Genomic DNA, 16,833 nt, shown 5'->3' with positions numbered 1-16,833 from the left:
CCTAAGTTTGAAAAATCCTACCGAGTGGAGAGCAAACCTCCCACTCGTGGGCTTAGCTGCAGTCCAGCACTCGCCTAAGTTCTCCTACGAAGAGACTTAGCTGCGGTCAGCACTCGCCTAAGTTTGAAAAATCCTACCGAGTGCAGAGCGAACCTCCCACTCGGGGGCTTAGCTGCAGTCCAGTACTCGCCTAAGCTCTCCTACGAAGAGACTTAGCTGCAGTCAGCACTCACCTAAGTTTGAAAAAAACCTACCGAGTGGAGAGCAAACCTCCCACTCGGGGGCTTAGCTGCAGTCCAGTACTCGCCTAAGCTCTCCTACGAAGAGACTTAGCTGCAGTCAGCACTCGCCTAAGTTTGAAAAATCCTACCGAGTGGAGAGCAAACCTCCCACTCGGGGGCTTAGCTACAGTCCAGTACTCGCCTAAGCTCTCCTACGAAGAGACTTAGCTGCAGTCAGCACTCGCCTAAGTTTGAAATCCTACCGAGCGAGAGCAAACCTCCCGCTCGGAGACTTAGCTGCAGCCCAGCGCTCGCCTAAGTATGAAACATTTCCCATGTCCCAAGGACGACGAGGGGCAGGTCGACTGCCACCTCCTCCTTCGGAGCCGCCCCACAGACACAAAGTTACTTCGAGTGAAGATCAAATCCCACTCGACGGGTCATCCACAAAGAGATTCAACGACAAATCAAGTTCAAATAAAGCCTAAAATATCCGAGAGACCTCAGATCGAAGTACTCGAGCCCACAGCTCAGCAGAGTTTAACTGTTACACTTCCACTTGGCATTCCGAGGCAAATTTAAGGCAGAGTTTAACGGATTACAAAATACACTCGGCATCCCGAGGCAAGTTTTTTCATTCCTCAGGAGGAGGAGGACTGGCAGGGGCGACAAACTCATCCAAGTCGATCCCATCTGCGATGCGGGTAGCAGCAGCAATAAATGTCTCCATGAAGTCCTGGAAGTTGTGCTTCCTCGTGTTGGCAACTTGGATGGCGGCCAGCTTCTCCTCCCGCGCCTCCTTGCAATGGACGCGGACCAGAGACAGAGCCACGTCGGCACCACACCGAGCTGAAGACTTCTTCCACTCTTGCACTCGGTCAGGGATTCCGTTGAGTCAAGTCATCAGAGACTCGAGATCGTTCTGGAGCGTGGACTCTGGCCAAAGCGTCGGGTCAATCCGCGTCATGGCGACCTTCAGTCGAGCCAAATAATCCACGACGCCATCAACGCGGGATTCCAGTCGGAGCAGGTTCATGGCAGCTTCGTCCTGCACCGGAGAGTTGACTGGATCCAAACCTGTTTCGATCCGCCCGGTCTCCTCTTCGAAGTTCTGGCAAAGTTCTGCATGCACGGCCCAAGGATAAGTTAAATTTCATAAAACTGAGTCGACACAAAAAGAACCAGTCGGAACTGATTGTGCACCTTCGAGCTTGATGTACAGCTTCTTGGCAAAACTCCTCAAGTAGCTCTCCAGGTCGTCTCTCCTGCGAGCGACGCTTTCCATCTTCTCACTCAGAGTGAGGTGCTCCTTCTTCCAACGCGAACACTCCCTGTTGGCTTCCTTCAGAGCGGTCTTCAGCTTGGTGTTCTCCCCTTCTAATTGGTCGACCGAAGCCAGCTTCTGCGCGGCCAGAGCGGTCTTGTCATCAGCCTCCTTATGGGCAGTAGCCAAGTCCTGATCCTTCTTCGCCAGAGCTTCTTTCAGTTTTTCTGCAAAAAATGACGGTTGAGTCAGAGAAAGCGAAAAGATACTCAAGCCTAAAAACCAACCAGTCGACAAAGGTGTCTTACCTGCGGCGCCGTCTCTGACATTCTGCAGCTCTGTCCTGGCCAGCTCCAGATCAAGGTTCATTTGAATTTGCTGCTTCTCCAAGTCAGCCAAGCGGGTTCCAAGATCACAAGATTTCTGAAGTCAAAGAGGAGGAGTTACAATTTCAGTAAAAAAGGAAAAAGCAACAAAGGCAGTAAATACTAAGACTACGGTCGACTGCCAGCAGTCCACCATAGTCTCGGGGACTACACCCAGTGGGTGCACTTAGCGTGCCCCCACCGGTTCCTAACTCACTCGACCGTTCCCTGAAGTCGAGTCCAAGACAAGCTGCTTCCGAGCAGTTAAGAGACAATAACAGAGTTTCTAAGACTACAGCCGAAGCAAAACATTCGACAGTAGTCTCGGGGACTACACCCAGTGGGTGCACTTAGCGTGCCCCCATAGTAAAAAAAGAGAGAAAGAAAAGACGTCGACTGCCCGCAGTCGACAAGGTTCCATTTGGCATGACCCGATCAGACAGAGCGAAGAAACTCAACTACGACTCAACTTAAAAAGACTACAGTCGACTGCCAGCAGTCGACCGTAGTCTCGGGGACTACACCCAGTGGGTGCACTTAGCGTGCCCCCACTCGTCCAAGAATTGGCAAAAACACCCAGTGGGTGGACAAACTTAAAAGATCTTCGGAAAAGAGATTCTTCAAAGAACATACCAAAACAGACCAAGTGTTGAAGTCGACTGACCTGGACATTGCTCTGAAGAGCCGAGCTTGCATCGTAAGCCGCCTGGCAAGCCTCCCGAGCCACTTTTACCTGCTCCATCATGACTCCAGCCTGGCGTACAGCCTCCTTCGCAGCAGCCGCTTGGTCCTCAAGGACGGGGTACGCAGCAAAAAGCGAAGACGGATCTGCAGTCGACGCTGAAGGCTGCACACTCGTCAAAGGAACAGCGAAAGTCACGGAAGCCCGAGTGGGTTCCCCATCATCCCGAACTGCAGCCTCAGGCGCGGGAGTGGATTGCGGAGCCTTGCCAGCCAACACCTTCTTCTTCCTCTTCACCCTCAGTGGTGTGTTGTCATCGTCATCCGGGAGGTCGATAACATGAGGAGGAGCTGCAAGGAAAACATTCAATCGACCGACACCTTCTTCAGTCGACTCGTAAGCAGGACGGCAGTGATCGTACCAGGGTTGGAAGTGACAGCGTCCTCCATCTCTTGGTCGTCGTTCCTGGCGGAGACCTCAGAAGTTGCACCACTGCAAATCTCGAAAGTTAGTCAGTTGGCCCAGTGAATCAACCAAGGATCCGTCCACAGTCGACAAAGGAAAGCAAGTGTTGTTGTTACCCCGAAATGGTGGGAACAGCTATCTTCATTTTGGGCAAGGCCTTGGGCGGCTTAGATGGCGCCGTTCGTGGGTGCTTGGGAGTCTTCCCGGTCGGCGGAGGAGAAGAAGTCCGAGGGCGTTTCGACGACTGCCCAACAGGAGCGGCCGCCTTGCCACGTTCCTGCGCTGGATCGTGGGCGAGCTTGGACCGTCCCTCCGGGCGGGAGGGTTCAGCCTCCTCCTCCTCCTCGCTGGAGAAGATTTCGTCGCCCTCCTCTCCCTCACCGTCGGACTCCCACTCGACCTGGTCGTCCCCTGCACCGGAGAGTTGACTGGATCCAAACCTGTTTCGATCCGCCCGGTCTCCTCTTCGAAGTTCTGGCAAAGTTCTGCATGCACGGCCCAAGGATAAGTTAAATTTCATAAAACTGAGTCGACACAAAAAGAACCAGTCGGAACTGATTGTGCACCTTCGAGCTTGATGTACAGCTTCTTGGCAAAACTCCTCAAGTAGCTCTCCAGGTCGTCTCTCCTGCGAGCGACGCTTTCCATCTTCTCGCTCAGAGTGAGGTGCTCCTTCTTCCAACGCGAACACTCCCTGTTGGCTTCCTTCAGAGCGGTCTTCAGCTTGGTGTTCTCCCCTTCTAATTGGTCGACCGAAGCCAGCTTCTGCGCGGCCAGAGCGGTCTTGTCATCAGCCTCCTTACGGGCAGCAGCCAAGTCCTGATCCTTCTTCGCTAGAGCTTCTTTCAGTTTTTCTGCAAAAAATGACGGTTGAGTCAGAGAAAGCGAAAAGATACTCAAGCCTAAAAACCAACCAGTCGACAAAGGTGTCTTACCTGTGGCGCCGTCTCTGACATTCTGCAGCTCTGTCCTGGCCAGCTCCAAATCAAGGTTCATTTGAATTTGCTGCTTCTCCAAGTCAGCCAAGCGGGTTCCAAGATCACAAGATTTCTGAAGTCAAAGAGGAGGAGTTACAATTTCAGTAAAAAGGAAAAAGCAATAAAGGCAGTAAATACTAAGACTACGGTCGACTGCCAGCAGTCCACCATAGTCTCGGGGACTACACCCAGTGGGTGCACTTAGCGTGCCCCCACCGGTTCCTAACTCACTCGACCGTTCCCTGAAGTCGAGTCCAAGACAAGCTGCTTCCGAGCAGTTAAGAGACAATAATAGAGTTTCTAAGACTACAGCCGAAGCAAAACATTCGACAGTAGTCTCGGGGACTACACCCAGTGGGTGCACTTAGCGTGCCCCCACAGTAAAAAAAAGAGAGAAAGAAAAGAGGTCGACTGCCCACAGTCGACGAGGTTCCATTCGGCACGACCCGATCAGACAGAGCGAAGAAACTCAACTACGACTCAACTTAAAAAGACTACAGTCGACTGCCAGCAGTCGACCGTAGTCTCGGGGACTACACCCAGTGGGTGCACTTAGCGTGCCCCACTCGTCCAAGAATTGGCGAAAACACCCAGTGGGTGGACAAACTTAAAAGATCTTCGGAAAAGAGATTCTTCAAAGAACATACCAAAACAGACCAAGTGTTGAAGTCGACTGACCTGGACATTGCTCTGAAGAGCCGAGCTTGCGTCGTAAGCCGCCTGGCAAGCCTCCCGAGCCACTTTTACCTGCTCCATCATGACTCCAGCCTGGCGTACAGCCTCCTTCGCAGCAGCCGCTTGGTCCTCAGGGATGGGGTACGCAGCAAAAAGCAAAGACGGGTCTGCAGTCGACGCTGAAGGTTGCACACTCGTCAAAGGAACAGCGAAAGTCACGGAAGCCCGAGTGGGTTCCCCATCATCCCGAACTGCAGCCTCAGGCGCGGGAGTGGATTGCGGAGCCTTGCCAACCAACACCTTCTTCTTCCTCTTCACCCTCAGTGGTGTGTTGTCGTCGTCATCCGGGAGGTCGATAACATGAGGAGGAGCTGCAAGGAAAACATTCAATCGACCGACACCTTCTTCAGTCGACTCGTAAGCAGGACGACAATGATCATACCAGGGTTGGAAGTGACAGCGTCCTCCATCTCTTGGTCGTCGTTCCTGGCGGAGACCTCAGAAGTTGCACCACTGCAAATCTCGAAAGTTAGTCAGTTGGCCCAGTGAATCGACCAAGGATCCGTCCACAGTCGACAAAGGAAAGCAAGTGTTGTTGTTACCCCGAAATGGTGGGAACAGCTATCTTCATTTTGGGCAAGGCCTTGGGCGGCTTAGATGGCGCCGTTCATGGGTGCTTGGGAGTCTTCCCGGTCGGCGGAGGAGAAGAAGTCCGAGGGCGTTTCGACGACTGCCCAACAGGAGCGGCCGCCTTGCCACGTTCCTGCGCTGGATCGTGGGCGAACTTGGACCATCCCTCCGGGCGGGAGGGTTCAGCCTCCTCCTCCTCCTCGCTGGAGAAGATGTCGTCGCCCTCCTCTCCCTCACCGTCGGACTCCCACTCGACCTGGTCGTCCCCTGCACCGGAGAGTTGACTGGATCCAAACCTGTTTCGATCCGCCCGGTCTCCTCTTCGAAGTTCTGGCAAAGTTCTGCATGCACGGCCCAAGGATAAGTTAAATTTCATAAAACTGAGTCGACACAAAAAGAACCAGTCAGAACTGATTGTGCACCTTCGAGCTTGATGTATAGCTTCTTGGCAAAACTCCTCAAGTAGCTCTCCAGGTCGTCTCTCCTGCGAGCGACGCTTTCCATCTTCTCGCTCAGAGTGAGGTGCTCCTTCTTCCAACGCGAACACTCCCTGTTGGCTTCCTTCAGAGCGGTCTTCAGCTTGGTGTTCTCCCCTTCTAATTGGTCGACCGAAGCCAGCTTCTGCGCGGCCAGAACGGTCTTGTCATCAGCCTCCTTACGGGCAGCAGCCAATTCCTGATCCTTCTTCGCCAGAGATCGAGGAACTTCCGCTTTATCACTCCCGATTACTGCGGCGGCTCCCGTCCCGCGCGCTTCCCAAAATCCAAATCCCGCGACATCCGCGGGCCGCAGAACAGCTTGCTAAAAAACAGAAGACCCCGATCGCGCCGGCACTCGGTATGGCACAAACAAAGAAATTCACTCGACGGAAGGCCTGGAATGGATCAAGGCGACTGAAAAAGGTTGGCGACGTCATCCGTGACGATTGTCCCGAAACGAGGCGCTCACATAGCCCGAAGAACCAGTCGGAAAGATCTCCAACTCTTTCCCCGCTCTAACCTCGATCCATTCGGGGGCTAATGATGAAGACATGTACCTAGGGTAGGGACACGGACCTGACCGAAGGGTCCTACTCTAGGACACCCCTGGGAGAAATCACCTTTCAATTGACTTGAAGGCATCCCACTCGACAGGTTCAAGACACTCGACCAAGAAGCTACCACTCGACCATGAAGCCATTCACTCGACTGCCAGGAGATCTACAGTCACTCCGTAGGCAAACGGTCAGCTGTTAAGTAGTCTTCATGGTCATTACAGCACTTTATTAGAGGCGTTACCAGTAACGCCCCATCTTAAATGTACTTTAAACCCCTACATTACTGAGGGCAGGAGGGGGTCGGCGAACTCTATATAAGCCACCCCCCTCCTCAGTAGGAAGGGTTCGCATCCCTGTAATCTATACACGCATAATCCAGTCGACCGCCTCCGGGCTCCGAGATGTAGGGCTATTACTTCCTCCGAGAAGGGCCTGAACTCGTAAACCTCGCGTGTAACAACTTCCCAATAGCTAGGATCTCGCCTCTCCATACTCACCCCCCTACATCACTGTCAGAGTTAGAACCACGACAGGTTGCGTATATCATGTTCACCATCCGCACTTGCGGGGGAAACCTCTTCTGTCCTCTGCTGTGCGGCTGCCAGGGTTCGTCCTCGTCATCTCTATGCGGCCCCTTGTCCTTGTTTTCGGTGATTAACTTGCCGGCCTACTTGAACACCAAACAATCCCAGTTGGTGTGATTGGCTGGCTTGTCTAGGGTGCCATGAATTTGACACGAGCGATCGAGTATACGGTCCAAGCTGGACGGACCCGGCGTACTTTCACTAGTAGAAAAAGGGTCAAACGTGAAGCACATTAGTGCCGGTTTGAATTTGAGCCGGCACTAATGGTACCATTAGTGCCGGTTCGAACGACTATGCATTAATGCCGGTTTGTGTTGAACCTTTAGTACCGGTTCGTGCCACGAACCGGTACTAAAGGGGTGATGGCAGGCTGGCGTCAGGCTGGGGCCCCACGATCACCTTTAGTACCGGTTCGTGGCACAAATCGGTACTAAAGGGCTAACCTTTAGTACCGGTTTATGCCACGAACCGGTACTAAAGGGGTCTGACCTATAGTACCGGTTTGTGACACAAACCGACACTATAGGGCAATTTTCAAACTCTAACCCCCCCCCCCCCCCCGCGTGTGTCGCCATTTCAGTTCTGAAAAAATCAAAAGAAAATGATAAAAACTTCAAAAAATAAAATCCTTCAAGAGGTAGTTATATTACTACATCTACTAGTTAGGAAAATTTGAAAACTTAAATTTGGACATGTTTTGCAAAAAGTGTAGGGAAAATGTAAAACGGCTATAACTTTTGCATACGATGTCGGAAAAACATATAATATATCAAAAAATTCAGCACAAAAATCCGCATCCGATGGAGACCGCCTACGGCCTGTTTGGAATTTTTTAGAATCCTCAAATTCCAAAAGGAAAAAAAGATATCGTCAAATTTCAGTTTTTTTAAAAAAAATTGGTTAAATCTGGTCAAACTACTTATTCAAGAAGTATTAATGTTACTACATAATTATTCAAGAATATTAGTGTTACTAAATAATTGTTTTTATTTTTTGAATTTTGGTCAAATCTGGTCAAACTATGGTCAAATCTGGTCAAACTTATTCAAGAAATATTTGCGTTACTAAATAATTACTGTTTTTTTAGAATAATAGTTTCAAACTCAAACGATGAAATGTGTGACTTAATGCTCAAGCTAAACTCCTGAGGGTTAATAGGATTAACATCTTACTATTGTCAGGAAAACAACAAGTGCAGACTTGGAAACGAAGGAGAATAGAACCCGAAAGTTAAGCATGCTCGGGCTGGAGTAGTGAGAGGGATGGGTGACCGGTCGGGAAGTTAGATGATTTGGAATGAGTGATCCACACTTGAGCAGTTAAGAGAGGTGATTAGAGACTAAATCATCAAATAATTAAGAAAAATTAAAAATCGAAAAAAAATCAAAAAAAATTTCCAAAATTTTCAAAAAAAAATTCAAAAAACACCAACCGGTACTAAAGGTCCCCCATACCAGGGCGTGAGCTCACGCCACGTGGTGGCACTTTAGCGCCGGTTCGTGCCGAACCGGTACTAAAGGGGGGTGACTTTAGTGCCCACACTTTAGTGCCGGTTTCATAACCCGCACTAAAGGCCCTTACAAACCGGTTTTAAAGCTCCGTTTTCTACTAGTGTTTGTTTGAATGGCTTTTTCTGCTGACCGGGTTTAGATCCTTTGAATCCGGCATTGACTGTCTTATCCTCAGTACTTTCGCCGTTAATGCGGCGCTTATGCTTGTTGCGACGTGACCTGCTGTTCCCGTCCTTGGTATCTGAGGTACCATGGTTCTTTGATATGTTGTTACTGCGAGCCAACCAGCTGTCTTCTCCCACACAAAAGAGGGTCATGAGTGTCGTGAGGGCTGCCATAGATTTCGGCTTTTCCTGACCAAGGTGACGGGCTAGCCACTCATCTCGGATGTTGTGTTTGAAAGCCACTAAGGCCTCCACATCCGGACAGTCGATGATTTGGTTTTTCTTTGTAAGGAACCGAGTCCAGAATTGCCTGGCCGACTCTTCTGGCTGTTGAATTATGTGGCTCAAGTCATCGGCGTCTGGTGGTCGCACATAAGTGCCCTCAAAGTTGTCGAGGAATGCGGCTTCCAGATCTTCCCAATAGCTAATGGAGTCCGCTGGCAAGCTATTAAGCCAATGATGTGCTGGTCCTTTGAGTTTTAGTGGGAGGTACTTGATGGCATGTATGTCATCACCGTGGGCCATGTGGATGTGGAGGAGGAAGTCCTCAATCCATACCGCGGGATCTGTTGTGCCGTCGTATGATTCAATGTTTATAGGTTTGAAACCTTCTGGGAATTGATGCTCCATTACTTCGTCTGTGAAGCATAAGGGGTGTGCGGCGCCTCTGTATTAAGCTATATCGTGACGCAGCTCGTATGGGTCATGCCCGCTGTGTTCGGCCCGGCCGGATTTGCTTTTACTGTATCCGGCGTGACGTTTACCGTCTCGTAGAGTGGTGCACCCTCATGATCCGTAGATCGATCTTGAGTGCTTGGCTTTGTCCTCCAATATGTCTCGTAGGTCTGGCGTATCTCCCCATGCCTTTTTATTTGGATGGCGTTGGGGTGGAGGCTGAGCTTTTGGCAGGAATGCCTCTCTATCGCGGCCATGAGGTGGCCGGTCAGCCGTATCATACGCTTCTTCCTCCAGTCGGGGTAGTAACCTGCGCCTTGGGTAACTCTTGGAGGGATGCTCGAGTTTATATTCCTCGGCTGCGAGGACTTTAGTCCATTTGTCAGCTAGCAGATCTTGATCAGCTTGAAGCTACTGCTGCTTTTTCTTCAGGCTATTTGCCGTGGCCATAAGCCTGCGCTTGAAGCGCTCTTGTTCGACGGGATCCTCTGGTACGGCGAATTCATCATCCCCAAGGCTTGCCTCGTCTTCGGAGGGGGGCATGTAATTGTCATCCTCCTCCTCTCCGCCAGCCGCTCTCTCAGGAGAGCTGGCACCTTCATCCTCCTGATCTAACTCTTGCTGGAGGGGGTTTTCGTTTTCTTCGGCGCTATTCGGAGTGTTATTATCTCCTGCGCCGGTATCACCACTTTTGCTTTGGCGGGACTTAGAGCAGCGCCGGTGATGTCGGCGCTTGGGTTGCTTCTTGGAGGGGTCATCCTCCGCTATCTCGTCGTCGTTGCCTTCATTGGGTGTATCCACCATGTATATGCCGTACGACGAGGTGGCTTTCCAGTGCCCTATAGGTGCTAGTTCATGTTCGTCTCCTACATCATCGTCCATACCGTCGATGTCTTTGGAGTCGATCGAGCATGTCGGTTAAATCATCGACAGTGGCTACAATGTGGGTGGTGGGTGGGGTGTCGAATTTCTTCGTCGTCCGCATCCCAGTCCTGTTGGCCATAATCCGGCTAGGGCTCTCCTGACAAAGAGAGAGACCTTAGTGAATTAAGAATGTCGCCGAAGGGCGAGTGCTGAAAGATATCCGCGGCAATGAATTCCATGATCGGCGCCCACTCGGATTTGATTGGCGGAATGCGGATGGTTAGAGGTCCGGAAGAGAGTCCGGCACCTTGGAGTCACGGGTTACGCAGGGGATTATGCTGGTGTTTGGCTCAATCGCCGTCGAGACTGCAGCCCCTAAGGCGGTGTCTAGCCACCCGTCCTTGATTGGCGCAGTTGGCTCCGAGCTAAGGGTCGGAGCTGGTGTGGGCGCGGCCTCTGAAGTACTGTCTGGTGGTAGAGCTAGGTCATGCCCATTGAGACAATGCGGCGCGCCCGGCTGTGGCTCAAATCCATCGAAGATCAAGTCTCCGCGGATGTCGGCCGTGTAGTTCAAAATTCCCAATCTGACCTGATGGCCAGGGGCGTAGCTTTCAATCTGCTCCAGATGGCCAAGCGAATTAGCCCGCAGTGCAAAGCCGCCAAATACGAAGATCTGTCCGGGGAGAAAAGTCTCACCCTGGACCGCATCGCTACCGATGATAGTAAGAGCCATCAAGCCTAACGGCGACGTCACAGAGGAACTCTCAATGAAAGCACCAATGTCGGTGTCAAAACTGGCGGATCTCGGGTAGGGGGTCCCGAACTGTGCGTCTAGGCTAGATGGTAACAGAAGGCAAGGGACACGAAGTTTTACCCAGGTTCGGGCCCTCTTGATGGAGGTAAAACCCTACGTCCTGCTTGATTGATATTGACGGTATGGGTGTTACAAGAGTAGATCTACCACGAGATCAGAGAGGCTAAACCCTAGAAGCTAGCCTATGGTATGATTGTATGTTGTTATTGTTGTCCTATGGACTAAAACCCTCCGGTTTATATAGACACCGGAGAGGGTTAGGGTTACACAAGGTCGGTTACAAAGGAGGAGATATCCATATACGTATTGCCTAGCTTGCCTTCCATGCCAAGTAGAGTCCCATCTGGACACGAGACAAAGTCTTCAATCTTGTATCTTCATAGCCTAACAGTCTGGCCAATGGAGATAGTCCGGCTGTCCGAAGACCCCCTAATCTAGGAGGACCAAGGGTTGAAATTCGGGGCGACTGGCTCCAGCGCATATACGTCCCTGAACGCACGCTTCCGCTCCCTCTTGGGGATGTGGGTTGCGTATATCATGTTCACCGTCCACACTTGCGGGGGAAACCTCTTCTGTCCTCTGGTGTGCGGCTGCCGGGGTTCTTCCTCGTCATCGCTATGCGGCCCCTTGTCCTTGTTTTCGGTGATTAACTTGCCGGCCTACTTGAACACCCAACAATCCCTGTTGGTGTGATTGGCTGGCTTGTCTAGGGTGCCATGAATTTGACACGAGCGATCGAGTATACGGTCCAAGCTGGACGGACCCGGCGTACTTTCACTAGTAGAAAAAGGGTCAAACGTGAAGCACATTAGTGCCGGTTTGAATTTGAGCCGGCACTAATGGTACCATTAGTGTCGGGTCGAACGACTATGCATTAATGCCGGTTTGTGTTGAACCTTTAGTACCGGTTCGTGCCACGAACCGGTACTAAAGGGGTGATGGCAGGCTGGCGTCAGGCTGGGGCCCCACGATCACCTTTAGTACCGGTTCGTGGCACAAACCGGTACTAAAGGGCTAACCTTTAGTACCGGTTTATGCCACGAACCGGTACTAAAGGGGTCTGACCTGTAGTACCGGTTTGTGACACAAACCGGCACTATAGGGCAATTTTCAAACTCTACCCCCCCCCCCCCCCCCCCCCGCGCGCGTGTCGCCTTTTCAGTTCTGAAAAAATCAAAAGAAAATGATAAAAACTTCAAAATAATAAAATCCTTCAAGAGGTAGTTATATTACTACATCTACTAGTTAGGAAAATTTGAAAACTTAAATTTGGACATGTTTTGCAAAAAGTGTAGGGAAAATGTAAAACGGCTATAACTTTTGCATACGGTGTCGGAAAAACGTATAATATATCAAAAAATTCAGCACGAAAATCCGCATCCGATGGAGACCGCCTACGGCCTGTTTGGAATTTTTTAGAATCCTCAAATTCCAAAAGGAAAAAAAAGATATGGTCAAATTTCAGTTTTTTAAAAAAATTGGTTAAATCTGGTCAAACTACTTATTCAAGAAGTATTAATGTTACTACATAATTATTCAAGAATATTAGTGTTACTAAATAATTATTTTTATTTTTTGAATTTTGGTCAAATCTGGTCAAACTATGGTCAAATCTGGTCAAACTTATTCGAGAAATATTAGCGTTACTAAATAATTACTGTTTTTTTAGAATAATAGTTTCAAACTCAAACGATGAAATGTGTGACTTCATGCTCAAGCTAAACTCCTGAGGGTTAATAGGATTAACATCTTACTATTGTCAAGAAAACAACAAGTGTACACTACAGGAATCAGCTACTTTGCCGTCCGCCACGGCGGACGGCAAAGGCCTGAACGGCGGATGGCAAAGGCCTTTGCCGTCAGCCACGGACGGCAAAAGGCTCCTGCAAAGTAGGCTTCGGCAAACAGCTACTTTGCCGTCTGCTACTGACGGCAAAGTCTTTGCCATCCGCGGCGGACGGCAAACAGAGCGAACGGCAATAATTGCGCTGTCAGTCCGTTAAGTGGCTAACGGAAGGCCTTTGCCGTCCGCCGCTGACAGCAAAATTTCTAGGGTCTTTGCCGTCCGCCGTGTGATGTCATCTACACGTCACTACATGGCAGGTTCTTTGCCGTCCGCCACTGACGGCAAAGTCTTTGCCGTCTGCCACTGTAGGCAAACTGACCAAATGGGTCAGCTCCCAGGAAGCACAGCTGGATGCCACGTGGCTTCTTTGCCGTTCGCAGCAGACGGCAAAGAGCCCGTTGCCGTCAGTGGCAGACGGCAAAGAGCCTGCATTGCCTCTGTTTTTTCATATACCCAACCATTTTCACAGCAAATAGATGATACATGTATATTTTTCACATGGCAAGTTCACAGCAAACATATGAGATATCCAACACATATAATTTCATCATACATGCATAGTTCCATCAACCATACATAGCAAGTTCGACATACATGCATCCAACCATACATATTACAATAGTGTCATCCTACCATACATGCATAGTTCATAGATACAAAGGAAACATAGTTCATCCAAACAAGCACTCCATCTATGCAAGCTTCCGTGAAGTGAATGAGTTCTGCAAAATGGGAAATAAGAAAGTTAGAAGAAGAAGATTAGAAGAAGAAGAAGAAGATTAGAAGAAGAAGAAGAAGAAGAAAATGAAGAAGAAGAAGAAGAATATATGACATTTATGAGCTAATTTAGGTGAAATTGATCATTTGTGAGCTAACTTAGGTGAAATGGATCGTTTATGAGCTAACCTAGGTGCAATGGATCGCTTATGAGCAAACTTAGGTAAAATGCATCATTTTAGAGGTAACCTAGGTAAGATGGATCATTTTGGAGCTAACCTAGGTAAAATGGGTCATTTTAGAGCTAACTTGGGTAGAATGGATCATTTATGAGCTAAGTAAGGTTAAATGGGTCATTTTAGAGCTAACGTAGGTAAAATGGATCGTTTATGAGCTAAGTAAGGTAAAATGGATCATTTTAGAACTAACTTAGGTAAAATGGATCGTTTATGAGCTAACTAAGCTAATTATGCCATTTTTGACATAAGTAAGCTAAGTACATGTCATTATTGAGCAAACCTAGTTAACTAAGCATATTAGAGCTAACTTTGGTCATTTTGGAGGAAACAAAGCTAAGTACAGATTGTTTTAGAGCTAACTTAGGTAAAATGGATGGTTTTGGAGGTCAGTAAGCTTATTAAGTCATTTTGGAGGTGAAGAAGCTAAGTCTAGGTCATTATGGTAAGCATTGGAGGAAATAAAGCTAAGTCTAGGTCTTTATGCATGTGTTAAGCAAAACACTAGATAAACTTACCAAGATGTAGGAGGTGTAGGAGCGGGGTGGCTCGTGTCGGTAGCTGGAGAAGGATCGTGCGATGCTTGTCTGGAGTTACGCTGCACCAAAGATCATTTCCAATGTCTTGTTAGCATGATGACACTCAAATGTTAAGACTAGCAAGTAATGTCCATTCAATAAAACTCACCGTGGTCCCAGGAGCAATCACTGGCATCGGCGGAGCGGTCTGACCTGTCTTCTCGCACACAGACTGCACATTTGGTTTTGACGACTCAGTCATACTAGTTAGTAATGAGACAAACACTACATGAATTTTTTGGCTAATCTGCAGAAGAAACTTACCACAAGGAGCTCGTACATGGCCCTTGCCTGCATGTCATTCCGTGCCCTCTCCTCCTCCATCATCTTTGTCGTCCTCTCCTCCAACTCCCGCTGCCTCTCCGCCGCCTCCGCTAGAAGTTTCTCCGTTCTATCTCTCTCACTCTGTATAGCAGCCTGCAACACCACTCACATGACCATTTGTAATCATTGATGGAAGCGCACAGAATGTAATGGAGAAAGATAACTGAGTACGTATCACTAACCTTGATGGCGAGTTGCACTGGCCGTTCAAAGACCTCAGACCACGCTCCCGACCAGCGCCCACCATCTTTCAACACCTGCCATGACAAACAGTAAACGAAATTAGTACAACATAAAAAAAGACCGACATGAATAATAATATGTGTATCACTTAAGTGTATCATCATCAAGTACAACATAAAAAAATGTAATACCTGACACTACTAATAATCTCGATCAGAATCATCAATAAATGCATAATCATCATCATCACTATAATGAATGACGGGCTCATAGGGTTCATTGGCATCAACATGTGCAAGGCCACCTTGACGTAATCGGTCAAGCATTGACAGGTCATCCGCAGCAGTAACCTCTTCTTGTTCCGGCTCTTCTTGTTCCTCCTCTGGGGTGATGTCGGATTCATTGTCGCTGTCTACTTCAATGTTTTGGGGTGAAGTATAGCGGTTCTTGAAACGCTTTTTGGAAAGACGTGTCTCTTGGAAGAATTCTCCTTCATATGTGTCTGGGTTAATGTGAGGTTCATAATCCTCTTCCTTTGGGGGAGAAAGTCTAGCACGTGGCGGCACTTCATAAACGACATCCCAACCTTTCAGATTTGGATTAATTTGGCAGGCCCACGGTAGATAGAATACTTGGGTCGCCTGTTGAGCCATAATATAGACATCAGGAACATCTAAATGAGTGCTTTGGTTGATTTCAACTAGCCCTACATGTTCATGAGTCCTTCTAGTCTCCTTCGGCTGAAACCAATAACATTTGAAGACTACGACATTCCGTGGATTTTCACCATAGAACAGAAGTTCATAAATTGCTTCAACTCTCCCATAATACTCGGTACCTCCTTCGCCGATAGCAGATACACAACAATTTGTTGACTTTCGGTCGGCCATAGATAGCTCTTTGCCATAGGTACGAAAGCGATACCCGTTGATGTCGTACTTGTCAAATGAATGGACCTTATAGTCAAAACCATTAGCGACTTGTCTCAATTCGGCGTCCATAGACTCTGAATTAGCCTACAAGTTTAATATGAAAGGATTGTTGCATTATGCACAAATTAGCGAATGATATGAAATTGTCTAATAGAAATTACCGTTTGTTTGAACCAAGAGATGAAACCGGGATAGCCACCTCCTTGCTTTGCGAGAAGCTCATACTCTTCGACGGAATCCTTTTGGATCTCCGCTCCATACGAGAATATGGTGACGTATCGACTGTATGACATATCCAGGAATAAGAGTAGTTCAAAGGAAATAGAAGTTGCGAAACAATGTACCGAGAACTTACTCGATGTACGGCCGCACTTCTATCAGGTTGTTGAAGATATACAACGAAATGGTCCGCCATTCTTCGTTATCCAAAGATACTGGATGTGAAACACTAGCTGGTGCGAGATTCCCTTTGAATAGGCTGAGGTTGGATCCACCCTTTTTAGGCTCGTCAGCATTGTACCGAGGCTTCGGATTATGCAAATGACGATTTTTGGCTTCGTAGTGCGCTGTTACGAAGTTTGCTGCCTCCTCTGTGATGAATGCCTCAGCCATCGATGCTTCAATTCTACGTTTATTTTTACATTTTTCTCGAAGCGTCTTCTGCATCCTCTCAGTTGGGTAGCACCAACGATTTTGCACGGGCCCCCCCAATCTTGCCTTGGTCGGGAGATGCAAAATCAAATGCTGCATTGGATTAAAGAAGCCCGGTGGAAAGATCTTCTCTAACTTGCAGATCAACTCCGGCGCCAACTCTTCCATTTCTTCTAGCACGCCAGGCGATAGTTCTTTCGCACAAAGAACACGGAAGAAATAGCTGAGTTCTGCCAGTACTAGCCATTCATCCTCAGGGATGAAGCCACGCAACATCACCGGCATTACCCGCTCAATCCATATGTGCCAATCATGACTCTTGAGACCAAATATCTTCAGTTTATCAAGATTCGCTCCCCTCTTTAGATTCGCTGCATACCCATCGGGGAACATCAACTGCTGTTGCACCCACAAGAGAATTTCCCTCATAGCTGGCCTT

At 48.7% G+C, this 16,833-nt stretch overlaps 1 long non-coding RNA gene across 1 annotated transcript; it reads right to left on the bottom strand.

The window, feature by feature from the left end:
- Positions 1-14,256: 14,256 nt before the first annotated feature.
- Positions 14,257-14,722, bottom strand: LOC147957884 (uncharacterized). The gene is made up of 3 exons (XR_015610503.1): positions 14,569-14,722; positions 14,414-14,476; positions 14,257-14,324 (listed from the first exon to the last, which is right to left on the bottom strand). It is a non-coding gene; the product is annotated as an uncharacterized LOC147957884 (long non-coding RNA).
- Positions 14,723-16,833: the final 2,111 nt, after the last annotated feature.

This window comes from Triticum urartu, chromosome 7A, assembly GCF_056163025.1.
Source record: "Triticum urartu cultivar PI428250 chromosome 7A, HENAU_Tu73, whole genome shotgun sequence".
Classification (NCBI taxonomy): Eukaryota; Viridiplantae; Streptophyta; class Magnoliopsida; order Poales; family Poaceae; genus Triticum; species Triticum urartu.
The sequence above is the reverse complement of the archived record's forward strand: the minus strand, read 5'-3'. Positions and strand labels throughout refer to the sequence as shown.